Here is a 27,637-nt window from a genome sequence, read left to right on the forward strand (position 1 = left end):
TTCATTGAGGGCCGCATCAGCATTGCGGTTGCCCTCAGGGGGGCAGGTGGGTGTGGCCTACTGAGTGGGCGTGGCCAGCTCTACATCATTCGCATCAAGGGTGCCTGTGGGGGCTCGGGCAGGAGTGGGATAGATCTGAGGGTCTCTGGCAGAAGGGGGTGAAACCAGGGCAAGTGCCAAGGCATGATCCACTGGAGGAGCCTCACTGTTCCTCTCAGTCCATGCCGGGGGGGGGGGCTGGATGGTGACGCAGGCTCCCCGGAGCCCTGGGCAGCAGTGGTCAAACACCAGCCTGGCCCTCAAGCACCCGTGGCACCAAGCCCAGCCCCACTTCCCCAAAGGGGTGCCTAGCTGCACTTACCTCCTCTTCAAGGCTGCTGCTACTATGCTTGCTCTCCTTACCCAGGTTGCTCATGATGGGTATAAGGGCAAAGTCAGAGGGAGGCCCATTCCCTCTCCATGGGAGGAGACCCAGCTTTGTATCCAAAGTTTCCTTAGCAATAGGATGGGAGACCCCCAGGATAGGCCAGGAGGAGGGGGCAAGGGGATGGTGAAAGGGCAGCAGAGCAGGACTAAGGCAGGACTTCCCTCAGACCCTCCCTCTCCTTCTTTCCTTCCTTCCTTCCTTCCTTCCTTCCTTCCTTCCTTCCTTCCTTCCTTCCTTCCTTCCTTCCTTCCTTCCTAAGTACAGAGTGGTGGGAAAATATCTGAGATGAGGGAGGGAGAAAAACAGGCAAGAAATGCAGCTCGGGAGATGTTACCCTTCGTGAGAAATGAAGAAATGCACCATCGCCTAGAAGTGGCCAGCACATGGCCTTCACCTACATCACATATCTGGCTTGGTGGCTCTGGGGGAGGGGATGCCATGAGCAGCGTGAGAGTCAACGTTACCTGCGCAATGCCACCCAGCCCCCAGCCTGCCCAGTTTCGGCAGGCAGCGGGGCGCTCTCCTCACAGCACCGAGAGGTTGAGCTGGGCTGTGCAAAGATCGCTAGCTTTGCACCTTGCTGCCTACTGAAACTGGGCAGGTTGGGGGCTAGGCAGCATTGCACTTCTCATCAGATTCGCGTCACCTGGCTCAGCCTCTCGGCACTGTGAGGAGAGCACCTCATTTCCTGCTGAAACCCCTCCTCCAGAGCCCATCAAGCCGGATATGTGAAGTAGGCGAAGGCCATTTGCTGGCCACTTTCAGGCGATGGTGCATTTCTTCATTCCTCACAAAGGGTGACACCTCCCCAGAATGCACCCAGGGGGTGGGGCCGACACAGCAGGGGCTGGTTCCTCACTGTTTCCAGACAGCCTTGTAGGGCTAAGACTGAATGAGTTTCAGCATAGATGGCCACCACAAAATTGTACATTGGCTCCCAGCCGGCCTGGGCCAGGGCCAAGGCAGCGCAGGCCGTTCCCTCACTGTTTCCAGGATGGCTTCGCGGGCCACACGAAACTACTTCGCAGGCCGCATCCAGCCCCCGGGCCTTGTGTTTGACATGTTTGCTCTAGAAAGAGTACAGGGAAGAGCAGCAAAGATGATTAGGGGACTGGATGCTAAAACACATAAGGAACCGTTGGTGGAATTGGGTTTGTCTAGTTTAATGAAGAGAAGGACAAGGGGTGACATGATAGCAGTGTTCCAATATCTCAGGAGCTAACACATAGAATAGGGAGTCAAGCTATTCTCCAAAGCACCTGAAGGCAGGACAAGCAACAGATGGAAACTAAGCAAAGAGAGAAGCAACCTAGAACTAAGGAGAAATTTCCTGACAATTAATCAGTGGAACAACCTGCCTCCAGAAGCGATGAATGCTCCAACACTGGAAGTTTTTAAGAAGAGACTGGACAGCCATTTGTCTGAGCAGGGGGTTGGACTAGATGATCTCCAAAGTCCCTTCCAATTTTATTATTATCATGATCATCATTATTATTTAATAAACTTGGTTCGTCTTAAAGGTGCAACCAGAATTCATGTTTATTTCATTTAGTGAGGAACAGGGGGAAAAAAGAAATTCTCTGTTGTGAGAATTTCACAGCAGCTGAGCAATCAGCTTTCTCCTGAAATTATACCTGAACTGAATAGAAACCCACAAACACTGATAATACTCTAATTTTAAAAAAATCAAGTGACTTAATGGTACATTGGAACAACTGATAAAAGCAAAAGATATTTTGTAATAATATTTCCATTCATATCTACAATATTCTATTTATTTTAAAAAGCTATATGCCAGTCATTTTCATTAATGGATTAGGCAACTTACAAACACATACAATACAAATTGTTAAAAACTCTAAAGATATGAATAAAATGAATATAGATAATCCTTGACTTACAACAGTTCATTTAATGACCATTCAAAGTAACATGGCACTGAAAAAAGTGACTTATGACTGTTTTTCACAAAGTCAATGGGGAAGCCAGATTCACTTCACAACCCTGTTACTAACTTAACACTTGCAATGATTCATTTAACAACGTGGCAAGAAAAGTCATAAAATGGGCAAAACTCACTTAACAAATGTTTTATTTAGTAACATAAACTCTGGGCTCAATTGTGGTCATCAGTTGAGGATGAACTGTACTTTCAGGCCTCTTGCTAAAATGTAACAGGGGTAGGTACTGCCTTGTTCCATAATCAGGGCCTGTAACAAAAATGAAGTTATTGATGTTAAGTGCATCTATCTATCTATCTATCTATCTATCTATCTATCTATCTATCTATCTATCTATCTATCTATCCATCCATCCATCCATCCATCCATCCATCCATCCATCTCTTTATATATTTACTCACTTAATTTATAGAGTGAATGTAAGCCAATCTCAAATGCCTGACTCTGGGCAGCTAATAATGATTTAAAATGAAACATTGTGTTTCACAATAAATCAGTAAATAACATATATGGCAGTCGAGATAAAAAAAACACCCAACATTTAATTAACACAGGATAACACTTAACCACACATTTGGGGCACCAGGCCCTATGAAAGGCCAGAAGGATCAGAGCAAGTCTAATTTCTGGTGGAACTGATGTTTCAGATGGAAGGTGCCATGTAAAAAAAAAAGGCTCTTTTCCTAGGTCACATGTTCATCCTACACTTAAATGTAACACTTTTTCCCCCTTAGATAGTTTAATAATTTAAATGTGAATTATATAAACTAGGCAAGAATTGAACCGTTCATGTGGGATTTAAGCCAGTAGTTCAGAAATACATCTGATATTGTCCACCGATTATGGGAGAAAACACAACTAGTTTCTTTTAAGAGCAATTTGAGTTGTTGATTCACCAGCGGAAGTGTTTTACAGCATGAAAATATGGGTTATCAGCTACATCAGATAAAATAATAGTAGTAGGATCCTCTAATGAATCTTTCCATTATTTAAAGCCAATCTATTATTAGATTTTAAAAGCTTTTGTTATTCAGTCTGCCTTATAGGATACACTGTTTGACTGTATTGTAGTATCTCATAACTTGCTATTTGGAAATAACTGTATAATTATATTCTGAAGGAACAGCTGATCACTTGGGTACATTTGGAATACATAATAAAGGAAGTGTTTATATTACTGATATTTAAACTGTTTAAAAAGTGGACATTTTACAGAAAATATTTGAAGGGCACAAACTAGAGACAACTACCAGATGTTTTCCAGTAATAAAAGCCTACTGTAGTTATTTAGTTGCATTTTAGCATAAATCTGAATTTTAATTAGTACATAATCAAATATAGCATCCACATGGGGCAATTTCTTTTATAAACTAGGATTATAATTCAAAATTCTTATCTAGGTGTTACACCAAAAGAAAATACATTTTGCCCAACTCCTGACTCTGGGTAGCTCACAACACACTAAATAATATAAAAAAATAGAGAAACAACAGCCAACAAACCAGACTCAAGACAAAAGAAAAGAAGAGCAAGATGGCAAACTCCAAAACATCTTACCAACAACATCCATCAAAAGGTTAACAACCATCCTAGGCGAAGGTCTGGGAGAACAATTAGGTTAGAAGGAGCCCTGCCTAATTTCCAGGATAGTGAAGGATAGGAGGGGTACCTTCTAGTATTCCTGGTTTTGCTCCTTGTCTGGACTATCTTGTAAGGCTAAAATCAGCTCTGAGAACATAGGTATTATATGGATATACCAAGGCATCCACATAATTGCCTACCAGGACCAGTTGAAGCATCCACGTGGTCTTCAAGGTCAGTCTCATGTAGTATGCATTACAATAGTTGAGCCATTGACTTCACCCATCATTTTAATGTAGATATTGAATACAAAGGGACAGAGTCGAACCCTATGGCACCACACAGAGAATGGAGCTAGGGAATAACCTCTCTCCAAACCAATACAACTGGAACTGGCCCTGAAATAAGTCAACCACTGTAAAACAGTGCCTCCCATTCCCAATTCCAGAAGTTGATCCAGAAGGATACCATGGCTGGTGGTATGAAAAGCAAAAGTCACTGAGATCAAGATGCACCTGACTCCATCCTGACTCCACCACAGCTTATCTACAAGCAAAACTAAGACTTATATGTACTAAATACCTGCCTGAAATGGGTCCAGATAATCTACTTCCTCCAGGGTTCTCTGTAGTGCACTCCAATTACTTTCTCAACAATGTTCCCCAAAAGGGGAAGACTGGACACAAGGCAGTAATTATCTAAAATGGTTGGGTCCAAGGATAGCCTTTGAGAAGAAAGATTATTACCACCTCTTTATGGCTGGAGGCACCTACCTTTCTCCTCCCCCCCCCCCCGCAAAGCAGTTACTACAGTATGGATCCAAATACTGATTAACTCCCTGACTGCTTTCCTAATTCAGAAAAGACTTGGATCTCATAAGTCATAAGTCACTTTTTTCAGTGCTTTTGTAACTTCAAATGGTTACTAAATGAACTGTTGTAAGTTGAGGACTATCTGTAATGGCTAGATAACTGGGAAAAGAAAAGGGTTTTCTAAATAGACCACAGAGCTCAAAGCTATGTGAATTCAGTCCTCGAGTTCAGCCTCCAGAATTCCTCTATATGTTAATTTTTAATCAACTTAGGGAACTTACTTAGAAAACAAATTAATCATTGTAATTTTAATTAATTTACTTTGCCTTAGTCCCTTCATTTTCTAATATGACTTGTGAAATTTCACTCAAATGTCATGTAATCCTCCACTCTAAAAAAACTGGCTGTGGAATCCTGCAAATATACTTTTTTTTCCTCAGAATTAACAAATAAAAAATGTTTCAAAGCTGACATGGCAATTTCTGAAAGTTCTTCACCTCAATAATATGTAGATTTTCCAGCCATAATAGTTGGGGGGAAAATCTAAAAGGAAATTAAATTAAAAATTAAAAGGAGTTTTAGAGCTGAGGCTCAACTTTTTTCTTTTTCTCTTTAACTGGCATATCAAATCCCAGGAAATCAATAGATCTGTCAATCAAGAATTCTGTTATTTGTGCATGTGTACATTATAAATAGTGTGTGCGCACATGGATGAGAATATTGCAGAAGAGAATGTAAATTGGAGAAATATGTGGGGTTTTCGGGGAAGCATATATCAGGAAGAAGCAAAGAAAGAAACATACAAAACAGAATAGCATTCTGATTCAGTCTTCTCTGCTTCATATTTCAGATCAGTTGTTCTGATCACCCAGGCAAACAGGAGAGGGGAAAGGCTGCTTTTTGACATAAGTATGACAATCATCTATTGGCAGAATTAGGAGTGTCAGTCTTTCAAGAGATCATCCTATTAAATTTAATAAATGCTGCCATCTAGAGATCATTCAGATTAATTTTCTACAGTCAAGCTTTGCATGCACACTGACAATTAAAGTTCAGCAATAGCAGTCCTGAACAACACACACACACACACACACACACACACACACACACACGCACAAACTCACATCCACTAAATCAGAAGCATATTGCAATCCAAGTGGAAAAGGAGACTTTTCCCCTACAGTATGCCAAAAAACACCTGCTGGCCACTTGCTCATGTTAAGACTAAAGCTATAATCCCACAATTCTCCAATCATATTTTGCACTCAGAAACAGGGAAGTGTATCATCTGGAACTCCTGCCCCAATTTTATAAGTTGGTCTTGGCACTTTTCTCTCTGTGAAGGGTCCCAACATATGCAATTTTGTAAGGAAAGGAGAGGAAAAGGCCCTGCAAAGAGGAAAATTATGTCCTTTTCTTTCTCCTACTGGGACTGCCTGCAATGCATCTTCTTGAGTAAGAGCAAAGGAAGAGAAAGGACAGGGATGCTACAAGTATAAGTAGTACTCGAGATACAACCATAATGGAGCCTGCGCATTAGTCATGTCATGATGGTTATTAAGTGAAGCATCTCAGTTAACAAACTTCCCATTCTTGCTCTCCCCGATGCAATTGCTGAATGAACACGCGGGTCATAAAGTGGAGGTTGCACAGCATAGAGAAAGCTTCCAAAAGCTGTAGAAAGCTTTTGTACCACTGTGCAACCATATTCAGATGACAAAATGGAGCAGCCTATCCCTGGTCTGCACAGCACAATTCCAGAATCCCACCATACAGCAAAGTGACAAAGCAACCCACTCCATTGCTATGGAAGGCTTCAGAGCTCTTCAACAATTGAGTTAGGAGGGTTGTGTAGGACCTGGTGGGAGTGGGAATCAGGCCTAAGGCAAGCAGGGAGCCAGTGGGGGGGGGGGGAGAGAAATAGGTACAGGGAGATGCTGCGGCATCTCTGTGGTCAGCTATAAGGGTGAATGAATGTGGTGGTACTGCAGCAATCATAAATTCAAGACTGGATTATTAGTAACTTTTAGGGGGTCTGCCATAACTTCAAACACGTTAAGTGACCAATTGTAAGTCAAGGCCCACTTGTAATCCAAATGCCTGCTAAAGGCAGAACTTATGAAATATTCATAGACTAATGATCTCATATGAAATTGGTAGCCTGTTAGAAGAGGAATGGAGTAATTAAAAAAAATAAGGACTAACTAAAATAATATGACTGTCCTGCTTGTCTACCTCTAGGAAAGTGGTTGAAGCTAGTTTTCCTAAGGGTAGGTAACACTGGGTATGATTGGAAAAAATAACAGGGAATCACCTAATTGCTGCACTGAAACATCCTCTTCCCCCCCCCCCCGCCCCCATTAGTTTGAAGGCACCAACACTCCCTGACTATATTGCTTAAGTCCTCAACTCATGACTGGTTGTTTTGAAATTACAATGGAGCTCCCTATGGATACTTACAACTCAACTCTGAAGCTCTGATGGCCACCCCCATGCACACACACACACGTGTGTGTATAGGTTATTGCCACCCCCGTGCACACACACACACAGTCACATGACTGCACTTTGGACATTTGGCAACCAGTCCACATTTACAGCTGTTTGCAGCATCCCAAAGTGACATGAACCTGGTTTTGATATTTTTGCTGAAAACCATCATTTACTTCGGATTTTTGGCAAAACTGGCCCATAGTGACCATTCTGTTTACTTAACTATTGCCATAAAAAAATCATAAGATTGTATTTAGTCATGCGGGTGATCAGTTTTATGACTGTGGTAGGCAGGCTCCATTATGGTTGTAAGTTGAGGACTACCCTATATACAGTAGCAGACTATGGGGGCAGCACAGTTTATGTGTCTATACTCTTCCTGACTCAGAGGTTGGGAGAAAAACACATTAACATTGCTATGAAGAAGAGCTCTAAGTCTGTAAAAAAGTAACAGAACTTTTAAGATTTAAAATCTCCTAATAAAATAAACAGGCAATTCCATTTCAACCATCTCTTCTCCATTGACTTAAATGAGATAGGTTGTGACTAAACTTACATTTATTATGTAGACTTGAACAGTTGTAATTATAGAATTTACGTTAACTGAAATATTTTGCACTAACAAAGCTTCCTAACACTGTGGAAAAGGCATAGCTGTCTTCAACATACACTTAAACTGATACAATGCTCTGTTCTATAATTCTGGTGCACTAGCTAGGAACTCAAAATGCTACTGTTTAATTAGGTCTGCAACAGCAAAGCATTTTTTTAAAGTTACAACATTTATTACTGAGAAGAGAACTCCAAACTTCTTTCTACTTTCCCATATGATTAATTAAAGGGACGATGGGTTTATACACTGTGCTATTAGAAGTCTTGTTTGATTTTGGCTCGGTCTATTGGAGAAATCCAGGCACTAGTTTGAAAGCTATGGTTAATTCCTTAGATCACACCAATTGTGGAATTGCTCTGGGTAGAAACCTCACATCAGAAAAATAGGCTAACACTGGGGGTGTATGATTGTCCCCTAACCAAGATGTTCAATAAGATCTGGAAATGAAGAAGGAAATCAGAGAAGCATCCCAAAAAACATGACTTATAATTCTAGATTTCAGTTACCCACATATTGACTGAGTGAATATATATTTAAACCATGACAAGTAAAATTCTAAAGATACTATAAATGACTGCCCTAGACCAGTTGGTTGTAGGATATTTATGTAGTCCATCTAATTAGTTCATAATACAATAAAATTAATATACAAAGAAGCAATAATCTATACACAAGTTCCACATAGTTATTATTTGACTTCAAAAAAGGGAACGTCTCAACATCAAGGTCTGGTGAAAAAGAAAATCAAAGGAAAGGTTGAAAGTGCAAGCTCATTCCATAACCTTTCCTGTGGTTTAAAACCACAATAATGGTGTTTTTTTTTGTTTTGTTTTGTTTTTTAGGAAAACAGCCCCAAAGTCCAAGAAAAGGCCTGCATGGTTTACCAGCATTGCAAAAGAAAGCATTAAGAAAGTGTGGCAAAAGTGCTTTTCAAAAGAGAACTGGACTGCTGAAAACTGAAGCCTTTTCAGTTCTCAACTTCTTGGATCAGAAGTGAAACGTTTTCAAGGAAAAAAAACAAGAAAGTCAAGTTGTCTTTTGAAAAGCACTTTTGGGACAACCATGACGTGGATGGTTGAGAATCTCCATATGCATTAAGAAAGTAGAAAGCCCGGTCTAATGAAGAACACAAAAGGAAACATAAACTCTGGCCAAATAAATGCACAGTCAGCAAGGGAGACAAAATGAAAATCCAAGGAGCATATTACCCAAACTGTGAAGATGAGATAATAAAAGATTCTTCAAATACATTAGAAGCAGCAACCTGTCAGGGAGATCATTGGTCTTCTGGATGGAGTCAAGGGTATGTTAAGAGGAGAAAAGGAAATTGCAGAGAAGCTGAGCAAATTCCTCGTTTCTGTCTTCACAGGAGAAAAATTGGGGCAGATTTAATAGTCAATTTAAGAATGGCTCACAGAGAGATCTGGGAAATTACAGGGCTGTCAGTTTGAGATTTGTCCTGGGGAAGAAAGTGGAAAGTTTTATAAAAAGTAGTATTACCCAAAATTTGGAGATCCAGGCCTTGCTCTGACATACTCAATATGGCTGCACTAAGGGAAAGTTTTGTCTAACTAATCTACTAGAACTTTTTAATAGTAATTTTATTAAAAATCACTATTACAATACAAATACAAAATAAAGATGAAAAAAGAAAAATACAAGGTATAGAAAAGAAAAAAGTAAAACAGAAAATAAGAATATACTAAAGAAAAACAAAAGACAAAGAAATTTCTTCCCTCTTCATCACACGTATAAACATTTTAGTAACATTATTTCCTCTTAAAATGCAACAAATTATGTCCTCTTCCCGTATTCCATCCCTTATCTATAAACAAATCCTTAAAGCTTTGTTGTTTCAGTCCTGATGTCAGCAAACTACATTAAAGCTACATTTATTTTAACCACAAACAAATAAACCAACCTTATATTCTTTCATCTGTAACAATTTTGAACTTTAGTTTTTCAAATAATGTCCTAGAACTGCAGGCAGGACACATCATCCAGAAGCCACGCCCACCCCATTGCCGGCAATGGCAAAACCGTCCCGATACTTTGTGCGACATCACATGACGTCGCGAGTTTGACATGTCTGTTCTAGTGGCTTGCCCTGTCAGTGTTGGTGGGGGTGGTCTTGGAGGTTCCTTGGTTGGGCTGTTTATTGTTAACTTGTTTGGCAGTTCCTTGATTGGGCTATTGTTTACTTCTTGACTGTTGGTCTGATGTTAATCTTGATGTTAATCTATGTTCATATGGCTGCTGATTGCTGGTGGGGAGGTGTTTTGATCTTTTTGTTTTCTTTTTGGCTTGTTGATTGTCTCTTTTGCCTAATATGTAGGTACTATGTCTATGTGTCTAGTGATGGCTAATTTGTAAGAGTGCCAGGCTTCTAGAAATTCCATAGCATTTTTGGACTTGGCTTGGGCTAGGATCGCTACAGTTTCCCAGTTGGAACTATGTTTAAGTCTGTCCACAAGTTATGAAATTAAAAGAAGTTCATGTGGGTAGTAGTGGAGAGGCAGGAGGCCCACATGCTACTGGGCTTAGCTGGCTGAGGCTTTCTGGCTTGCAGCAGGTTTCTGTGCACCAGTGGGCTTACCCGGTTGAGGCCTCCTGCAGAATGTGTGTATGTGTGTGTTGCAATTCTCATTGTTGTAAAGCAGGGGTGTCAAACTAGCAGCATCACGTGACGTTTTGCGACTTTTTTTCCATTGCTGGCAATGGGGTGGGCGCAGTTTCACCATGATGCATCCAGCCCGTGGGCCGGCAATTTGACACCCCTGTTGTAAAGGCAGGCACACTGCCAAGTGCCCAAACTTCAATCACATGACAACAAAAGGCTGCAATGGTTGGAACTTTGGGCAGGAATGCTAAGCCCCTTTGTTTGGCACCATCATAATTTCGAACAGTTGCTGAATGAACAATCATATGTTGGAGACTATTTATACAAGAATAAAATGCATCTCAACACTTTTTCTTGGTTACATTTTTACTCCTCTTTCATCAGATGAGCTTATAGGTGTGATTTTATATTACTACTAATTGAAATTCAGTGGGCATTATACAATCAATTAAAACATGAAGTGGAAAAACTATGAAAATATAATACAAAGGAAAACTAATACAAACAGCATGTGATAAAAGTAAAATCCAGAAATTAAAACACAATAAAAATAAAACTGACACCACATAGAAAGTACAAAACTCTAAAAGCATTAAACTCACCTAAAATGTTTAGAATGGAATAATTTTAAAAAGTCTTCATTGGCACCCAAACCAGATTACAACATAAGCACAATGCAGGCTACTGTAGGACAAATATGCTATGTTTTGCACGCAAGTTAGAATGCTGGTTAGAATGTTCCAATTCATTATCTAGGGCAGAGTTCCCCAACCTTTCTGGATTGGCGACCTGGAGCAGGGGGAGGGGGGAAAAGGGATGATTTTATGAAAGGGGCAGGCGTATGTGTGTGTGTATGCAAGTCCACCTGCAATGTTTATGGGACCTCACGTGAGTGGGGCAGCAATCATCCGCAATGAGGCTTGTGCGTGTGGGGCCGCAATCACCCGCAATGAGGCTTGCGCAAGTGGGGCACGAGCACCTGCAACAAGGCTCACACGAGTGGGGTTCTGAATGGCCTGCAACAAGGCTCACACGAGTGTGGCCATGCACATGCACTAACTGGCCACTCATTCGGCCCAATGGCAATTAGGCCATGGCCCAGTAGTGGACTGTGGGCCACAGGTTGGGGATTCCTGCTTTAAGGGTTTCTAAAGGGAGATGTTTAAAGTCTGAAAGGATAAATAACATTTAACTTACAATATATGCTATGATAGAAAACTTGCATCTCCATCTTTCTGCTGTAATGATGCAGAGAGATTCAGATGACAATGCACTAACTTAGTATGATAGTATCAAGTACTATATTACGATGGCTCCACTTTTGGACTAAAATATGCAGGCAACTCGTAATTCAGAATCACTGTTTTCATTACCCTACAATGCCTCTTGTTCTATCATTCATACATTTGGAACTAAAATTAGACTCAGTTTGGAAGTAACTTCCAGGCAAGTCTGGGATCCACATAAGACTTCTATTTGTTTGGAATCCCCTATCATCAATATTACTATCTTGAGTTAAGTTTATGCAATGAATATTATTTGCCCTTAAAAACCAGGTCAATGCTGGCAAAGCTGTCTTTCTGCATCAATCTTCAATATACCGGCAAAATTGCAGAAAATATTAAAGGAAGAATAATAAGTGGCAGAATAAGGACAGCCAGAAATCAGTTATCCTGGAGGGTCTCACTTCAATCTAGTTAAGACCAAAGTCATCCCAGCTGCTACCCTATTTTTTCTTTTTTCTTTTGGCCTGTTACCAGGAAGCAAACAAAAGGACAGAGTGACTGTCTGGATGTTGTGAAGGTAGAGCACAAAATATTGACAGATTAATGAGAATTAACAATACGACTATTTTTTTATCATAAACATCTTCCTAGATGTGAAGAAAGGACAGGGTCATCTTTAGGAGAGCACCCTTCACTTAAATACTACCCTTTAAATCCTCCTTCCTCCGGAGCCATGCCTTTAGCAAATGCGGAGAGATAAAAGAACGTAGCGCATCCTTCCGCCTTGCACTCCCTCTCCGTCTTTCTCAAGCAAAGCGCAAAATAATAGAAAATGACGGTTTTTTCTAGGCAGCCCCAAAAGAACACCCCCCCTTGCTGTGTCGCTTAAATGCCTATGGTTTGATTCTCTTATACGAGTCTGGTTATACCAGAACTCTCAGGGTAAGCCACCCATTTGCCGTCCGTGCAAAATCAAATCTCTTCTTGTTACAAATGACAAAAAACGGAGCTAAAAACGAGGAGGAGGGGCGGCGAAAGCTTAGGCAAACGCACCCGGGAAGAAAACCGAATGTTGCTTGGTGGCAGTTGCCGCGGCTGCTAGTGCATCCGCATTGCTATTATAATGTCGTCAGTCAAAAGATGGAGAACGAGATGTTTTTTTTTTTCTTTCTCGTCAAAGAATCATCACCCCCCCCCAATCGTCACCCCCTCTCCCCAAACCGAAGACTTGAGGAATATGACCCTTCTCTTTCCCTGTGTTCTCTTTGCTCTTGGCAAATTGTTGCCACCCTGGCCCTAAGTAGCCTGCAAAGCAAAAGTAAAACAGAAAATACGACATCAACCTAAGAGGCGCCCAAGCGCAATAACCCATTTATGTCACATGCGCAAAGCCGCAAGACAGACTGCAGCGAGCAGCTGCGGCCTTTTGAAACGGACAAGGAGGAGGCTCGTCGCGGCCAGCCCAATAGGAGGACGCTAGCTGCCTGCTTCTGAGAAATGGTCTAAAGCGGCTCGCTCGCCTGCCATCGCTCACTGCCTCCTTCCCCCTGCGCGCACTCTCTCTCTCACACACATACACACACAACACACACACAAACACCCTACAGCCGATGGCACCGTACAGCCAGAGCGTCACTGGGTGACACGCGCGCGCGCGCACACACACACACACACACACACACACACATTACCCCCAGCAGCACCACCCCCTCCCCCACGTGCGCACGGTCTGCAAAATCTGGCCTCTGCGGGGCAACTGGAACTTCCAACCAGAAGCCGAACGTAAAGCCAGTTCTACTGTACCTGTTTTCAGACATCATTCTCAGCTGTTTTTCCTGCTGCTTCTCCCCACCCGATTTATCTCAGCTACTGGATTTACAACGAAGAGAGTGAGGGCAAGGGACGATGTGCTTTTTTTTTCTCCCCTCTCTTCTAAACCGTCTTGCACCTTCTGTTTGAGACTGCAAGTGAAGTCACAAGACTGATTCTGTGACATCACATGAAGTCTACAAACACTGGATTGTGACTTCACTGCAGGATGGAGCAGGGAGGATTTTTTAAAAAAGGGGAGGGGGAAAAGGCTCTTATTCAAACACATATCTGCAAGAGTAACAAAGGATCACAAGAAGAAATGCTAGCAAAATATGTTGATGTAAATAATACACAAAACATATTTACACTAGAAAAAAATTAATTATGAAAAAAACAGTAATTCAAAAATGGATTAAGGAAAAATAGGAAGAAAAAGCCCCCAAAGTCATCATAATTAAGGAAAACATTTTTCTGGGTCTATGTCTCCTCCCATCTTCAAGAGTAAACCTAGATTACAGTAGCAGTCAAAATCAGTTAACATTGAGGGGTAGGAAGAATTGGACAAAGAGAATCAGAGAACATATTAAAATCAGCAGAACATGTTAGATGACTAAAATAGTTGCTGTAACAACTATTGTAAAGGTGCACAAGGCATATAAATGACAATGAAAGGTGCTGATCTTTTGAAGGTCAAAGATACATGAAAACCAATCTGCTGCTACCAGGAGGACTAAAAGTCTTGTACATACCAAGGTTCTAAATTCCAAGGCTCAGGTCTATCTGTGGAATGTATGTTGCCATCAAAAAAGACTGCAAAGAGATTTGTCCTCAACAGAAAATGTAGAACTGAGCCAAGGAAAGAAAAAAGCAAACAGCTTCAATTTGCTATTTACTAAGTGACATTCTTGTACTGTATTGGCTAGTGGCACTGATGCTAAGCGGAAAACACAGACAACAGCATTTTCCAATAATATTTAATAGCTCTATAGAACATGGGTATACAAATTATTTCAGGCTAATGGCAGCACTTAATCTTTGAGTGGTGTACCAGGAGCCACACTTGAAAATGTTGTACAAGCAAAAAGAAAAAGTAAATTGAGGTAATTATTTCTTGTTACTTTAAGACATGTTGCCTTCTGACACACTAAATATAAAACAGCAGCTTTGGGGGGAACTGTGGAGGCCAGACTATAGAACAAAAGGTCACACTCAGTATAGACTTTCAGTGCAAAATAAGAGAAAATGTGCACATATTAAGAGGGGAGGACAGAGAAAGGTTTTCTCTTTTTTTGCAAGGTTTTTCCAAATACACAAACAGAATTTTTTTAAAAAGGACTATTAAACACTAATCTGAAGACTTCTTCTCTCATTTTCTGTCAGTTTAAAAATGCTCAGCTGAATGCCTGGACTGTTATGAATCCTTCAATTAGACTTTTCATTTTAGCATATTTTTAAACACCACCTGTTTTCTTACAGATGCCCTTCGATTAACTTCACTGCTATTCAGTGAATAGAAGCAATCTGATTAAGGTGAAGTATCAATTAGTGTGGTCACACAACATGCAAAGCCATTTGGTCTGGCTTAACATATCATCTGAACCTGACTCTGGACTCGGACTATGATCAAAGTAGACTTCTTTAATTACAGTCCATGTTAATTAACTTAAATTATTTTACCTTAATCACAATCTGACATGCAATCCAGTTCGGGTAGGAAATGGTTGAGTCTCCTTTCTGGCCTTCAACACAGACGTAATAACAGGAGAGACCATAAAGTAAGGTGTCCCTGCTACTCTGGCTTTGTTTTCATTCCCTATGGCACGGGTGTCAAATTCGCCACATCACATGACGCGACATATCGCAACTCCTTTTGCATTGCCGGCAATGGGATGGGCGCAGCTTCGGTATGATGAAAGCGGCCCATGGGCTGGCAGTTTGACACCCCTGCCCTATGGGAAGGTATTTAACCAAACAGAACTTGTGCCACATGTGAGCTAAGTTTCTATCCCCAATTTGGCTGCTGTGTATCTTTTACTTTTTTCATTTACTCAAACAAAAACAAATCCAGACCAAACCTTACTAAGGGATTACGACAAGCAAATCTAAATTAAAACATTATTGTGCTGTTTGTTACATTATTTGTTAGGCATTTTTAAGGAAATTATTTATGACTAATACTAAGCCATATAATAATAATAATAATAATAATAATAATAATAATAATAATAATAATAATAAAGTTGGAAGGGACCTTGGAGGTCATCTAGTCCAACCTCCTGCTCAGGTAGGAAACCCTATACCATCTCGGACAAATGGCTGTCCAGTCTCTTCTTAAAAACTTCCAGTGTTGGAGCATTCACCGCTTCTGGAGGCAGGTTGTTCCACTGGTTAATTGCTCTAACTGTCAGGAAGTTTCTCCTTAGTTCTAGGTTGCTTCTCTCCTTGCTTAGTTTCCACCCGTTGCTTCTTGTCCTGCCTTCAGGCGCCTTGGAAAATAGCTTGACTCCCTCTTCTCTGTGGCAGCCCCTGAGATATTGGAACACTGCTATCATGTCCCCCCTCGTCCTTCTCTTCATTAAATATTCAGCATATTCAACCTGTCATGTGTATGTGTGTGTATAATTTCCCAAGATCTAATTAGACAAACTACAGCACACAAAGACCTTCTTGCGAATTACTATTTTTTATTTATTTGTAATACTGAAATACAGAAAAAACTGGTTTCTTTCAGGCTTCAAGGCTAATCACATAAGCAGCATTTAGCTTAAGCAAACAAATCCTCATCTTTTTTACTAGCCCTCAAAGCCAGGCTGGAATATGGCAACTTGATTTATAGCTGCATTCTTTAAATTTCTTTAGGTTAGAAAAAGAGGAGGGGCACCTAATCAAGAAATAAAAAGCATTAATGACAATCTAAGTCCAGTTTTATCTCTGCCTTCAAGAGGCACACATCTGCTACTATGTCATGGTATCTATTCTTAAAGTATAACTACCGTATGTGTGCAATTATAATATAACTAAAGTCACCTTCTTAGAGTCAATCAAGGGCTTTAATTATGCTTATCTGGGAATCTTTCATGGCTAAACAGAAATCCTTTTCTCCCCTTCAAGACTCTGGGCTTCCTTTAAAGCCATGCTGATCTTCTCATCATCCAGGAACTCTTTCAGCATACCCAGGAAACTGCAAATCTTCAGGAGCAAAAGTACTGCATAGTTTGCTAACTTTCATCATCTTTTCTAACTTGCTTTTTTGCCAGCTCATCAGGTCATTTTCATTTCTGTTTCCTCCCACCCATGACAACTCTGTACATTTGAAAGACCCTAATCTGCTCCAGGTCGGTGCTTTTCCAGATGAGTTTATCACCCTCCAAATGCAAGCTTGTATGTCTGGAAGATTATGTAACAGGATGGTAGATGGTGCTTAGCTGCCCCTTAAGTTACCAAATCCATATGATGAATGTATGTTGTAGATAGTAAAGTAGTCTGGTTACTCACTTTTGGGTTTGTTTATTTAATTCAAATTGTATAGCCACCCATCTCAAACCAATGACTCTGGGCAGTGAAAAATCATAAAAACAATTAAAACAGTTAAAATATAATGCAAGAAAGAAATTAAATTCAAATAGCAGATGAGCAACATTATAATCTGTTGGTGTCAACATAACCAGGAAATGGTAGCCTTACACACATTCAGGATCCCAGGTCCAGGTACATAGCCAGGTCTTCAATGCCTTCTGAAAGTTCGGCAGGGTTGGGACTATCCTAATTTCTGGAAGGAAAATATTCCAGAGGGCAGGGACTACAGCAAAAACAATACATCTCTTGGTCCTGCCAGACAACAATGCTGGCTGTGGAATTCTGGGAGTTGAAGTCCACATGCCTTAAAATTGTCAAGGTTGAGAAACACTGCGCTGATGGGACATACCCATCCTGCTAGACTGGATTGGCCAGGTAGAAGCAACTGGAAGTAGACAGTTCCTCAGGTAACATTTACTATCCTAATTCTCTCAGGTATAGAATTATCATTACCACCTCTTATTGAGTAATACTGATATTGGGTCTGCTGTTCTACTTATTTAAAAGCTAAGCCCTTGAGTCCTTCCAAGACTCAAAAAAGTGTTCCCCCTGTGCACATTTTTACAATAACATTTAAAAAGCAATGATTCTTGTTTTAAAGAGTAAAGATTGTGGATTGGGATGCAACAATGTTGCTCAGGAGAAAACTATTCTATTTGAAAATTGTTGTGAGAAATATAGCTGTTTTAAAATTATGGCAATGATAATAAAAAACTAAAAGATAGGACATATTTCTAAAACTTTCTTAAGTACAAGAAAGCTTTAGAAATAGGTCATATCCTTTATTTTTGCATTTAGTTGTTGTAACATTGATGCTTATGGTTGGACCCACCCTAAGAGATTTACAACTGAGAAAATAATCAAAAACAAAACTGCAATAAAATACCATTATGTATACATTCCTTTCAAACCTGTTAATACCCCACATTCTCAGAACTTTCTTATATCAATGTATTCTTACACTGAACTCAAGCAAGATGGAGTTGCTGTTTATTTTCTGGGGCTTTATGTTGTCTCTCAAAGAAGCACTGCCATTAAAGAAATAGGTCCATGATCTGTTCCTCTTGGACTCACAACTGCTGTAGGTATCTAATGTACCAGGTAGTCCTGGTACATTACCTAAAATGGGAGGATCCTGCTGTGTTAAATCAGGCTCTCATCAAGCCAAATAGAATACAAAAATGCAGTCTAAATGGAATTGCCTCAGAAGATCACTCAAAAACTGCAAGTGATACAAAATATGGTAGTCCAATTATTCACTGATCATAGTTGCTAGAAACATATTACTGCTTGCAGTAGCTTTTCGGATATAATTCAAAGTGCTTAACTTAAAAAATCCTATATAGTTGGCACTAAAATATTTTGGGACTGCCTTCTCCAGACAAAGTTGACCTATCCTATTTCCATCCTGGGAAAAACTGTTGATAATTCCCTACTTTTTTTGAGGTAATAGAGAACAAGACTGGCAACAATTGTTTTTCTGCTATAACTCACTGTTGTGGATGTTTCCTTGGAACTTAGAAATTTTCCATTGTTGACTGCCTTCCAGAATCTGTATTCCAAGGAGCCCCTAGGATCAGCAAAAAAGGGAAGATTATCTGGGAATAATTGTATCAGGTATTTCCATATCTTTTGTATTCCAGATTTTGACTACGAGCCTAGCAGCTCTCTGGCAAAATATTGTGAAATTTACTAAGTGCCCTTTGAAAGCTCATAATGTATACCAGACATGTGAGATAGACATTCCCCCAGCCTCAGAGATTGATAGCACCGGCACTTCATAGTTATAAAAAAATAATCTGCCCATGATAAGAACCAATAGAAATGCCTTCCACCAACAGATTGCAACTCACCTATTTCAATATATTACTATATCTAACATGTAGCTTCCTGTTTGAGGGAGGCCCATAATAACCTGAAGCAGACCCATCGTTGCAACAGTAGTCATGAATTCCCAAGATCCAGCCTCAGCAACAATACTTTGCAAACTGTCATTCTGGCGATAAAGTCAAGCAGTTAAGAGAGGGATGCCACTGTATGGCTGGAATACTATACACTGTAGCATCTCTAACTTATCCTTTAATCTGACCACACAAACAGGAATTCATATTTTAGATGATGCAAAATGTTATCCATTCATAGCTTATTTGCCTTCTTGTGTGCTCAGTTCACAAAGACACAGTTCTTTGTGTTCTTATTGTTTCTTATGTGGTTTCTTGTCCTCTAGCCTCCTAGATGAAAATTAACAATAGCTGTTAATTTTCCCATCACTATTTCTGCTGCTCCTCGTGCTGGTCTCTGCCTTTCTCATTTTGGCTACTGACTAGTGTCTAAATGGTGACTCTTCCTTAGGCACAGCAGGCATAGCCACTAAAACTACACTTCTGGTACTATTTAAATTGTGCGGCTGTCCACATTCTTTGATCCAGCATGATTTCTACAGTATTTGCCTATTTTTTCCTCTTGGCCAGAATCACACAAGGTATAGCTCCTGGCCATAGTTCCTGCTTTTCCCCATTCGTTCTTAAAAAGTCTCCATTTCATATGTCTCCTTCCATTTTCCTATCTTGTCTTCTTGTTACATCCATACTATTTCTCAACCATTCCAGATTCTGCAGTAAGTAATATAAACTGGCACTGTTCCATACTGAGCTGAAACACAATCATAGCGGTAGTTGGAAAGTCTGTCTGTGATAATATGCCTACTTAGCCTTCCTCCAGATTGTAACCACTGTTATGCGCTTGAGACAAAATCCCTTTCACTTTTAGTCCTTTATCTCTAAATTCCCCTTTTTCAAAGCAAAATATACATATACAGTATACAGAGAGAAAGAGAAAGAGAGAACAAGAGCAGCAATGAAAGGCATTTCAATGCAGTGGTGCTATAGAGAAACACAGCAGAAATTGCTTTTGCAGAAGCACACAATTGCTTTTAGGAGATAGAACCCCAACTATTACATTCCTTCTTTCCTCCTTATTTTAAAGGCACAAAATAATAAATGATAACATGCTAAAATAATTTATGAGATGAAAATTGCTGTCTTCCAAATGGCTCTCTGGGATTCAACAAGTACTGTCATAGATACACATAGTCCTCATTTAGCAACAACTGTGACCAGTTGAGTCAGTCACTAAATGAGGACTATGTGTATCTATTATGTAAATTTTTAAAACATATCTGATTTTGTAGAGATCATAAAGATGAAAGTCTTCCTTCCCCCAAAATTTATGTGGGTGCAGTAGATATGAGTCCTTTCTAGTCAGTACTAATAGACAAAAAGGAATTTTTATTACCAGTGATGTATAGTTCTTCAACTACAGTGTTGAACAAGGGTTTTATAGTGCAGTTGTCCTTTTTTATTTTATATTTTATATAAGATCATGTATATATGTATAACATTGTATATACATTATGTATCATATGCATTTATTTATATATATACATATAACATTTATATATCCTTCTCCTCCTCTCCTCATCCACTTGTAATTTTCTATTTTCCTATTGTTTCTTCTGTCCTATTCTCTCTCATTTCTACCCCCACCCATTCAAATAAAACCCAATTCAGGATATACATACTTACATACATACATACATACGTACATACATACATACATACATACATACATAGAAACTACTTACTGATAGCACCACTACGTTAAAAAAAAACTAATACTGTTTATATAATATAATAGTGGCCTGTAGTTGAGGCATTTGTGTTGATTTGCAGAAATAGTAAATAACTGGCTATGTTCTTTATATGGAGATAACATCATTAATTTATTGAATTTATTTATTGAAATATGTCCTTCTATACCAGGGGTGTCAAACTGCCAGCCCATAGGCTAGATGTGTCATGCAGAAGCCACACCCACCCCAGCTCCAGCAAGGGGAAAAAAGTCATGATACATTGTGACACATCATGTGATGTGGCAAGTTTGACACCCCTGTTCTATACTCAACATTGAAAACTGTGCGCATTAAAATTGTTAGCCATCAATATATCACAGGAAATGAAAATGTAAAAGCCTATGCCCTTAAAGGTGTTAATCTATAAAAGTTAGAGCTTTGTTTGGGTATTTAGTATTTGTTCCAAAGGGACAATATTTGTAGATATAAATATTTCAAACTGATAATCTCAGACTAATATAATGTAAAATGGTAGTTAAAATACCAATTAACATGTGGGAAAAGACATTAAATATTCCCACCTACCCGTGGGCTAATAGGGTTATTAATACTTTAGATCAGCTTATGTCAATCACATTTTTAAACCACTTGAGTTATTGCCAAAGAAATTTGGATTGTTCTAAAACTGCAGAATAGCATAATTAATTAAAATATCTTTTGATTTTACAATTTCAGTCCAGATATATTAGTAATTGTTAAAACTTTTGAATTACCATCAACATTAAAATATGTTTTGGATTATTCTAAATTTACAGCATTTTTAAAAGCAGTTAAAAGATACTGTTAATATGGATATAAATTATTTGCAAGAACATTGGAATAAAAAATTAAAACACCTCTTATTAACTTCAGTGATTACAGATGAATTTTATTAACAAAATGTTTTCATGTTTGTTACCCACTTCAGCAAGTGTTTAAAAAGAATTGTCTGTTAAATTCATTACACTGAAAGAGTGCTGTAAATTGGAGTATGCTTATTCATATGATATGGATCTGCTTCAGTACTGTTTTATCTATAAACTTCTTAATATGGTTTGGAAAGAAAGATGTGAATATGAATTATATAGCAAAACTTTAGGAGGCATTAATATATGTTGAACTATGGATTCATTGAATCTGGAGCCTAGTTTTTAAAAAAACCTTTTTACAATGGAAAAAGTACCATCATGAATTTACATTTCTCATTTAAAGATATGTATTTTTATCAGTCTAACAAAAGAACCTGATCACTATTATTCTGTGTGTTCAAGGTTTAATGCTTTGTTTTTTTAAAAAACACAGAATGTATATTCATGTATACATTCACACATACCTGCACACACATATGATAAAAGATTTGCCGTTTACACCCTGATGATGTCAAGATCTCTTGACGAAAGCTAGGTCTAGTAAATAAATTTTAGCATTTTTATAATTTTATCCTCTTGGTGTTCGACTATTTATTGATTTTAATAAGATATATATATATATAATTTATTTGTTGGATTTATATGCTCCTCCAATCTAACATATAATGTAATATAAAAATGACCTTGCTTCTTTTTTTTCCTTTCGTTTTTTCTTTCTTTCTTTCTCCACATTAAAACAATAAAAATAAAGAAAAAAGAAACCAACAAGCAATAAAAGTTAAAAGTTACCATAAAATGAAATGCACACAGAAAACATTCATATATGGAAATCTCACTCCCACAGTGGGCATATTACTATTGGATTTAACCAAAGTTAATAATGAATAGATAACTGAAAAGGAAAGAGCCACTGAAAAATTAACGTCACAGTTTAATTCCATGTTTAGACTTCCAGGACGTGACTGGAACATTCATGTGAACACTGAACCACAATGATTGCCTGCTCCCTCTTTGCCTTTATCATTAGTTCTTTCCTGAACGGAAATCCAGTAAAATACCTGAATCTGTCATATAGGTCAGCCCACTATTGATAAATTATATGTATTTTCCATGTTTGAATTATCAGATCCATTTCCTTTCCAGACAATGAATATTGCTGAATAAAATGTAATCTTGTCTCTCATTTCAAAAAGCTAATGAACACTGCAGGCATTTAAGAATTTATTCTCTATATCAACAGATACAGTGTATAGATAACTATATATTTATAGATGTAGGAACATTCACAGACACATATATTAATATTTCTAGATTGTGTATTTCTAAAAATACAGTGGGCATCAAAATTGGGCAGCAACTCTATGACAGAATTATGCTTGGAAAATTTTCCAAACAGCTGTTTGATTGAGTGGTGTAATTTTTTTTCAGATCGTATATCAATACTTGGAGAGCTCATCATTCCTTTTCTTTTACTGTCACATTATTCACCCCCTTTTGCAACTAACACACTGCTTAACTTAAAGCAAGTTTAATATAAATCCACTGCAATAGTGTCTGTTAAACCTATATCAATTCAACAATGGCTCAAGAGGCAAGTTTCAGGGTCTTCTTATGCAAAGGTTCTATCTGTCTCACTCCCTTCCTTATACATAGGTTCTCAATTAATATAGAAGGAAAATATATTTATGCACAGAAGACAAAATAAATCCACTTATAATGAAAGATGAAATCTAGGAATCCTAAATTCAGGAACATAGTGCTCACTTTTCTCTAATACAATGTTGGATCCATACCTGATGCTATATCAACGGCACCACTCAACTATATTAGAGGCAACAATATTCCTTTGGCATCTTTTTACTCATTCAAAGGACCATCTGTTTGTTTAGCTTAATCACTATTAAAGAAAGCACATAATTCCTCTAAACAGGATCCTTTAGCTTATAGTTACTTTTCTATGTACCAGTAATCCGACTCTTCACAGGAATGAAATCCAGAATTAGTCACTTTGGGAGATCACATCAGATAATCAAGGTTTACACATTGCCATTCACCATTTGCTGAAAGATGGCATTCTCTGATTCCAAGCCCACAACCAGAAACCACGGGAAATAGTTTGCATTTTAAAAGACGGTGAAATAGATCAAATGCTATAGGCAACTCTGTTTTCATCTTGAGGTCCTTATTACTTGGTGATTTGGCTTGCATAAGATGCTTTTCCATTTACCTTTCTAAAGATGTGCTTATTTGGTTTACCAGAAGGTTACTGAAATTGTCTGTCATAATGACAATATTTCAATAAAATGCATGAATTCTTCTCAGACCAAATAATGAGCTTCTATTGGAAGCATTCTGAATAATGCCAAATCAGTACTAGCTGAAATTTATTACTATCTGCATCCTTTTCTTTCGTAGGTAAAAACAAATATGAGAGATTTCCACTTCTTCAGGCACTTTTCCCAGTAGAAGATCAACTGTAAGGCAATATTTCACTTACTGTTAGGATGAGTGGCTTATGAAGAAACCATGCTTCTCTGGCCATGAGAGACTAGCTGCTCCACTCAATCTGGTGCCTTTCTCACAGAAAGTAGATGATTGCCCTGAAGGGCTAGCTAATATTGCAGGAGGTTTGAAGACACTCTGTGTCAAGGGTAGAGTTCTTTGAAGGGGAAAGCAGAGAAAAGAATGTTGTGCTCTAAGTAGAAATAAAAAGAAAACAAAGAATTGTGATCTGCTGATGCAGAATGTTCTTCCCATTCAAAAAGAAAAAGAAAAAAAATAGAGTAAAGTAAGAGTAGAGTAGAGTAGAGTAGAGTAGAACAGAATATAGATGGAAGGGTCCTTGGAGGTCTTCCAGTCCAACACCCTGCTCCAGCAGGAGACCCTATACCAGGGGCAGGCAACCTTGGCTCTTTTATGACTCGTGGACTTCAACTCCCAGAATTCCTGAGCCAGCATGGCTGACTCAGGAATTCTGGGAGTTGAAGTCCACGAGTCATAAAAGAGCCAAGGTTGCCTACCCTGGCCCTATACCATTTCAGAAAAATGGCTGTTCAATCTCTGGTTAGAAACCTCCAGTGATGGAGGGCCCACAACTTCTGAGGGCAAGCTGTTTCCAATGATTGATTGTTTTAACTATTAGGAAATTTCTCCTTATTTCTAGGTTGGTTCTCTCCTTTATTAATTTCCATTCATTGCTTCTTGTTCTGCTTTGGAGAATAGGTTGACCCCCTCTTCTTTGTGGCAGCCCCTTAGATACAAGAATATTGCTATCATGTCACTCCTGTCCTTCTTTTCATTAAACTTGACAAAGCCTGCAACCATTCTTCATATGTTTTAGTCTGTAGTCCCCTAATCATCTTTGTTGCTGTTCTCTATACTCTTTCTAGAGTCTCAACATCTTTTTATATTAGATCAACCAAAACTGGATGCAATATTTCAAGTGTAGTCTTACCAAGGCACTAAAAGTGGTACTAACACTTCATGTGATCTTGCTTTTATCCCTCTGTTAATACAGCCTAGGACTACGTTAGATTTTTTTTGGCAGCTGCAGCACACTGCTGACTCATATTTAAGAGATTGTCCCCTAGGACTCCAAGATTCTTCTCAGTTACTACCAGTGAGCTAGGAACTACCATTCTGTATTGTGCAATTGGCTTTTCTTGCCTAAATGTAGAACCTTACTTTTCTCACGACTGAATTTTATTTTGTTAGATGGGATCAGTGTTCAAGTCTATTGAGATCCTTCTGTATCTTGAGACTATCTTCTGGAGTATTGGCTATTCTTGCCAGCTTGGTGTTATCTGCAAATTTCATGTATTCCCCTTCTATCCCTTCACCTAAAATGTTTGTGGAGACATTGAAAAGTACTGGGCTTAAAAGAGAGCCTTGAAGTACCCCATTGCATACTACACTCCATGTAGATGCAGTTCCATTAAGAACTACACATTGAGCATATTTGGTCAGCCAATAACTAATCCATGTGGTGATGTCTAATCCACATTTTTCTATCTTATCAAGTAATAAGTTTGGTCTATTTCATCAAATGTCTTACTGGAGTCCAATAAATTATGTCCTTAGCATTTTCCTGTTCCACTAATTTAGTCATGTTTTATTGGTCTCCACGGGCCTATGCATTGATGTGATTACCTGGTAAGAAGTGAAAAAAGATTTAAAACAAAGACTGATATTTCATGGAATGTTTTATTTATTACAAATGCTTTTAAGCCATTCCAATCAAACAGACCTTACTGGTTTTTAGATCATGCTGTATGCTGGTCTCCAATCTTTGTTTTTTCTGTGCTTTAAGAAATCTTTCCATTAGACTTTTAATATTTTCAAGTGTTTCCATTAGTTTACATTTGGTACACATATAATTTTTGGGTATGAATACATACATTGTATAAACTTTGCAAATTAGAACAGTGTCAGTCTTTGTTATTCATTACTGCTTTTGGATGCAATTTTTTTAACCATATTGTCCTCTCTACTATGATGCAAGCATTCTGTGTTGTATTTGCCACCACCACCACTTTCATCATCTTTGAAGTGAGTTCTCAGAATGAATTCAAAACTGAGAAGCTTAGTTTTTGCTGGACCATATGCAGTTTTAAGCATACCATATGATTAAATTCCTGAACCCTTTTGAATGTTCAATAATTCTACACAAATATGTCTTTGGAAGGTATTAATTACCATTCCAAAAGACCTTTCTGGTTTGAATCTAGGGTGTGGAAAACCACTGCTGCAAGAAATAAATATTTATTGATAGAAGTGACAATCAGATGGTTTAAGAATATGCTGCTCTCCATTTTTTCACAGGGTAGTGAGAGTTGTATATGCAAGGAGAAACATACGAGTAGATTGGATGAATACAGGTAATCCTAGACTTATGACCACAACTGGAACCAGAATTTCCTTTGTTAGACAAGTTGTATCCAGTTTTACAACCTTTTTGCCACAGATATTGAGCAAATCACCACAGTTGTTAGGGGAATCATATCATTAAGCGAAACCAGCTTCCCCCATTGACTTTGCTTGCCAGAATATAGCTGAGAAAGTGGCAAATGGCAATCACATGACACTGGGACACTGCAACCTAAATACATGCTGATTGCCAAGTGCCCAAATTTTGATTGTGACCGTGGGGATCCTGTGAAGGTTGTAAGTGTGAGTACTAATTTTAAGTCACCTTTTTCAGTGCTGTTGTTAATTTGAACAATTGTTAAACAAATGACTGTAGGTGAAGGGCTACCTGTAGAAATCTGGTATAGTACTTAAGAAATATATATAGTAAAAACAGGAAGTGTTAGAGTAAAGAATAAACATGGGTGACCAATATGTAAAAAGTACACTGAGGTGGTTTGGATATATACAGAATGAATGAAAATTAAATTGGAAAATAAATACAGTATATATAAAGGAACTATGATTGGTTTCAGAACAGGAGGAAGACCAACAAAATTTGGATGAACCTAACATGATGAGAACCTGAAAATAGGAGAGATGTGTTTAATCTTCCTCCTCTCCATCTCAAAACATGAATCAGTAGCAACTGTGTTGACAAAGAATTCGTATTAGTCCTATAAATTCCTCTTTCTCCACTGCACAGGGGGACGGACACAGTGATGTTTTTAATGACTGCCGCTAAAAGACAGAAAACATTGCAAGATATCATTTATAACAATAGCTATGTTTTCAGTTTAGAAATACTAGAATTGATATAAAAGGGGATGTGAAGAATCTTCTCATATGTCTCTTAAAATACAGCAGGAATCTAGCCCAAAACAATTCTGTCTCCACCCTGAAGATTAAAAATCTTTATTCGGCAGTATATCTACTGCTGAATGCATTTATAAAACATGCTTATGCTTTCATCCTTACCCAATCGCTAAAGTATAATAATTTATTATTTTGGAAGACTTCAAGAAATGCTAGTTTAATGTATTATTTTGGCAGGCAGTCCTGTTGTTTGCTA

The 27,637-nt window shown here is 38.6% G+C and overlaps 1 protein-coding gene across 2 annotated transcripts in view; it reads right to left on the reverse strand.

Moving 5' to 3' along the window:
• Positions 1-24,355, reverse strand: part of TCF20 (transcription factor 20) — an 82,284-nt gene extending 57,929 nt beyond the window's left edge. The window contains exons 1-2 of one of the 2 annotated variants that reach the window (XM_039335611.1): positions 24,158-24,355; positions 18,616-18,691 (exon numbers count right to left, since the gene is read on the reverse strand). The gene's annotated coding sequence lies outside the window, so the exon portion shown is untranslated. Of the gene's footprint in view, positions 1-13,536; positions 13,679-18,615; positions 18,692-24,157 lie in introns of those variants that run through there. The other variant, XM_039335612.1, reaches the window with a different exon arrangement.
• Positions 24,356-27,637: the final 3,282 nt, after the last annotated feature.

This window comes from Crotalus tigris, unplaced genomic scaffold (genome assembly GCF_016545835.1).
Source record: "Crotalus tigris isolate CLP2741 ecotype Arizona unplaced genomic scaffold, ASM1654583v1 scf7180000017644.4837335, whole genome shotgun sequence".
Classification (NCBI taxonomy): domain Eukaryota; kingdom Metazoa; phylum Chordata; class Lepidosauria; order Squamata; family Viperidae; genus Crotalus; species Crotalus tigris.